Source organism: Chiloscyllium punctatum, chromosome 47, assembly GCF_047496795.1.
Source record: "Chiloscyllium punctatum isolate Juve2018m chromosome 47, sChiPun1.3, whole genome shotgun sequence".
Classification (NCBI taxonomy): domain Eukaryota; kingdom Metazoa; phylum Chordata; class Chondrichthyes; order Orectolobiformes; family Hemiscylliidae; genus Chiloscyllium; species Chiloscyllium punctatum.
Genome location: NC_092785.1, coordinates 44,223,814 through 44,228,813, shown reverse-complemented (window position 1 = coordinate 44,228,813; position 5,000 = coordinate 44,223,814).

Sequence of the window (5,000 nt, the reverse complement as noted above, 5' to 3'; positions counted from 1 at the left end):
GAGAGAGAGAGTGAGAGAGAGAGAGAGAGGTGTGTGAATGTGTCAGTGGGAGGGAGAGAGAGAGTGTGTGAATGGGTCAGTGAGGGGGAGAGAGAGAGTGTGAATGGGTCAGGGAGGGAGGGAGAAAGTGTGTGTGAGAATGGGGTCAGCGAGGGGGAGAGAGAGAGAGTGTGTGAATGGGTCAGTGAGGGGAAGAGAGAGAGAGTGAGTGAATGCGCCAGTGAGGGGTGAGAGAGGAGAGAGTGTGAATGGGTCAGTGAGGGGGAGAGAGAGAGAGAGAGAGGAGAGAGAGAGTGAATGGGTCAGTGAGGGAGAGACAGAGAGTGAGAGAGAGAGAGAGAGAGACAGAGAGAGAGAGTGTGAATGGGTCAGTGAGGTTGGAGAGAGAGAGAGAGAGAAAGAGTGAGAGAGAGGGAGTGTGTGAATGTGTCGGGGGGGATCGAGAGAGAGAGAGAGAGAGAGAGAGAGAGAGAGTGTGAATGGGTCAATGAGGGGGAGAGTGAGATAGAGAGTGTGTGAATGTGTCAGTGGGGGGGAGAGAGAGAGAGAGAGTGTGTGAATGGGTCAGTTAGGGGGGAGAGAGAGAGAGAGTGAATGGGTCAGTGAGGGGGAGAGAAAGAGACTGTGTAAATGGGTCAGTGATGGGGAGCGAAAGAGAGAGAGAGAGAGAGAGGGAGAGTGTGAGAATGTGTCAGTGAGGGGGGAGAGAGAGAGAGTGTGTGATTGGGTCAGTGGGGGGGGGGGGGGGAGAGAGAGAGAGAGAGAGAGAGAGAGAGAGTGAATGGGTCAGTGAGGGGGGAGAGAGAGAAAGTGTGTGAATGGGTCCGTGAGGGGGGGGGGGCAGAGAGAGAGATAGAGAGAGAGGGTGTGAATGGGTCAGTGAGGGGGAGAGAGAGAGTGAATGGGTCAGTGAGGGGGAGAGAGAGAAAGTGTGTGAATGGGTCAATGAGGGGGAGAGAGAGAGTGTGTGAAATGGGTCAGTGAGGGGGAGAGAGAGTGAGAGTGAATGGGTCAGTGAGGGGGAGGAGAGAGAGAGAGAGTGTGTGAGTGAATGGGTCAGTGAGGGGAGAGAGAGAGAGTGTGTGAATGGGTCAGTGAGGGGGAGAGAGAGAGTGAATGGGTCAGTGAGGGGGAGAGAGAGAAAGTGTGTGAATGGGTCAGTGGGGGGGGAGAGAGAGAGTGGGTGAATGGGTCAGTGAGAGGGAGAGAGAGAGAGAGAGGAGAGAGAGAGAGAGTGAATGTGTCAGTGGGGGGGAGAGAGAGAGTGTGTGAATGGGTCAGTGAGGGGGAGAGAGAGAGAGAGAGAGAGAGAGAGTGTGAATGGGTCAATGAGGGGGAGAGAGAGAGTGTGTGAATGCGTCAGTGAGGGGGAGAGAGAGTGAGAGTGTGTGAATGGGTCATTGAGGGGACAGAGAGAGAGAGAGAGAAAGAGTGTGTGAATGGGTCAGTGAGGGGGGAGAGAGTGAGAGTGAATGGGTCAGTGAGAGAGAGAGAGAGAGAGAGAGAGAGACAGAGAGAGAGAGTGTGAATGGGTCAGTGAGGTGGAGAGAGAGAGAGAAAGAGTGAGAGAGAGGGAGTGTGTGAATGTGTCGGGGGGGAGAGAGAGAGAGAGAGTGTGTGAATGGGTCAATGAGGGGGAGAGTGAGAGAGAGAGTGTGTGAATGTGTCAGTGGGGGGGGAGAGAGAGAGAGAGAGTGTGTGAATGGGGTCAGTTAGGGGAGAGAGAGAGAGTGAATGGGTCAGTGAGGGGGAGAGAAAGAGACTGTGTAAATGGGTCAGTGATGGGGAGCGAAAGAGAGAGAGAGAGAGGGAGAGTGTGAGAATGTGTCAGTGAGGGGGAGAGAGAGAGAGAGTGTGTGAATGGGTCAGTGGGGGGGAGAGAGAGAGAGAGAGAAAGAGAGAGAGAGAGAGAGTGAATGGGTCAGTGAGGGGGAGAGAGAGAAAGTGTGTGAATGGGTCCGTGAGGGGGGGGGGGCAGAGAGAGAGATAGAGAGAGAGGGTGTGAATGGGTCAGTGAGGGGGAGAGAGAGAGAGAGAGAGTGAATGGGTTAGTGAGAGGGGGGGACAGAGCGAGTGTGAATGGGTCAGTGAGGGGGAGAGGGAGAGAGAGAGAGAGAGAGAGAGAGTGAATGGATCAGTGAGGGGGAGAGAGAGTGTGTGAATGAGTCAGTGAGGGGGAGAGAGAGAGGGAGTGTGAGAATGGGTCAGTGAGGGGGGGAGCAGAGAGAGAGAGAGAGAGGGAGAGAGAGAGAGAGAGAGAGAGAGAGAGTGAGAGAGAGAGAGAGTGTGTGAATGGGTCAGTGAGGCGAGAGAGAGAGAGAGTGTGAATGGGTCAGTGAGGGGGGAGAGAGAGAGAGAGAGAGAGAGAGAGAGAGAGAGAGAGAGAGAGTGAATGGGTCAGGGAGGGAGGGAGAAAGAGTGTGTGTGAATGGGTCAGCGAGGGGGGAAAGAGAGAGAGAGTGTGTGAATGGGTCAGTGAGGGGAAGAGAGAGAGAGTGAGTGAATGCGCCAGTGAGGGGAGAGAGAGAGAGAATGTGAATGGGTCAGTGTGTGGGAGAGAGAGAGAGAGAGAGAGTGTGAATGGGTCAGTGATGGCGGGGGGGGGGGGGAAGCAGAGAGAGAGAGTGAGAGAGAGAGAGAGTGTGTGAATGTGTCAGTGGGGGGGAGAGAGAGAGTGGGTGAATGGGTCAGTGAGGGGGAGAGAGAGAGAGAGAGAGAGAGAGAGTGAATGTGTCAGTGAGGGGGAGAGAAAGAGAGTGTGTGAATGGGTCAGTGAGGGGGGGAGCAGAGAGAGAGAGAGAGAGAGAGAGAGAGAGAAAGAGAGTGAATGGGTCAGTTAGGGGGAGAGAGAGAAATGTGTGAATGGGTCCGTGAGGGGGGGGGCAGAGAGAGAGATAGAGACAGAGAGTGTGAGTGGGTCAGTGAGGGGGAGAGAGAGAGAGAGCGAGAGAGAGAGAGTGTGAATGGGTTAGTGAGGGGGGGGAGAGAGAGCGAGTGTGAATGGGTCAGTGAGGGGGAGATGGAGGGAGAGAGAGAGAGAGAGAGAGAGTGAATGGGTCAATGAGGGGGAGAGAGAGAGTGTGAATGGGTCATTGAGGGGGGGGGCGGAGAGAGAGAGAGAGAGAGAGAGAGAGAGTGTGCATGGGTCAGTGAGGGGGAGAGAGAGAGAGAGAGTGTGAATGGGTCAGTGAGATGGAGAGAGAGAGAGAGTGTGAATGGGCCAGTGAGGGGGAGAGAGAGAGAGTGAGAGTGAATGGGTCAGTGAGGGGAAGAGAGAGAGAGTGAATGAATGGGTCAGTGAGGAGGAGAGAGAGAGTGTGAATGGGTCAGTGAGAGCAGAGAGAGAGAGAGAGAGAGTGTGTGAATGGGTCAGTGAGGGGAGGAGAGAACGAGAGTGAATGGGTCAGTGAGGGGTGGAGAGAGCGAGAGTGAATGGGTCAGTGAGAGAGAGAGAGAGAGAGAGAGGGAGAGAGAGTGAATGGGTCAGTGAAGGGGAGGAGAGAGAGAGTGAGTGAGTGAATGGTTCAGTGAGGGGGAGAGAAAGAGAGTGTGTGAATGGGTCAGTGAGGGGGGAGAGAAAGAGAGTGTGTGAATGGGTTAGTGAGGGGGGGGACAGAGCGAGTGTGAATGGGTCAGTGAGGGGGAGAGGGAGAGAGAGAGAGAGAGAGAGAGAGAGAGAGAGTGAATGGATCAGTGAGGGGGAGAGAGAGTGTGTGAATGAGTCAGTGAGGGGGAGAGAGAGAGAGAGAGAGAGAGAGAGAGAGGGGGAGAGTGTGAGAATGGGTCAGTGAGGGGGAGAGAGAGAGAGTGAATGGGTCAGTGAGAGAGAGAGAGAGAGAGTGTGAATGGGTCAGTGAGGGGGAGAGAGAGAGAGAGAGAGAGAGAGTGTGTGAATAGGTCAGTGAGGGGAAGAGAGAGAGAGTGAGAGTGTGAATGGATCAGTGAGGGGGGAGAGAGAGAGAGTGAGTGAATGAATGGGTGAGTGAGGGGGAGAGAGAGAGAGAGAGAGTGAATGGATCAGTGAGGGGGGAGAGAGAGAGAGTGAGTGAATGAATGGGTCAGTGAGGAGGAGAGAGTGTGTGAATGGGTCAGTGAGAGCAGAAAGAGAGAGAGAGTGTGTGAATGGGTCAGTGAAAGGGGAGAGAGAGAGAGAGAGAGTGTGTGAATAGGTCAGTGAGGGGAAGAGAGAGAGAGTGAGAGTGTGAATGGATCAGTGAGGGGGGAGAGAGAGAGAGTGAGTGAATGAATGGGTCAGTGAGGGGAAGAGAGAGAGTGTGAATGGGTCAGTGAGGAGGAGAGGGAGAGAGAGAGTGAATGCATCAGTGAGGGGGGGAGAGAGAGAGAGACAGTGAATGGGTCAGTGAGGGGGAGAGAGAGAGAGAGAGAGTGAGAGTGAATGGGTCAGTGAGGGGGAGAGAGAGAGAGAGTGAATGGGTCAGTGAGGGTGGGAGGAGCAGAGAGTGAGAGAGAGAGAGAGAGTGAATGGGTCAATGAGGGGGGGGGAGCGAGAGAGAGTGTGAATGGGTCAGTGTGGGGGAGAGAGAGAGAGAGAGAGAGAGAGAGAGAGAGTGAATGGGTCAGTGAGTGGGGAGAGAGAGTGAGTGTGAATGGGTCAGTGAGGGGGGGAGGAGCAGAGAGAGAGAGAGAGAGAGAGTGTGAATGGGTCAGTGAGGGGGAGAGAGAGAGGGAGTGTGTAAATGGGTCAGTGAGGGGGGGGGGAGCAGAGAGAGAGAGAGAGAGAGAGAGAGTGTGTGTGTGATTGGGTCAATGAGGGGGAGAGTGAGATAGAGAGTGTGTGAATGTGTCAGTGGGGGGGAGAGAGAGAGAGAGAGTGTGTGAATGGGTCAGTTAGGGGGGAGAGAGAGAGAGAGTGAATGGGTCAGTGAGGGGGAGAGAAAGAGACTGTGTAAATGGGTCAGTGATGGGGAGCGAAAGAGAGAGAGAGAGAGAGGGAGAGTGTGAGAATGTGTCAGTGAGGGGGAGAGAGAGAGAGTGTGTGA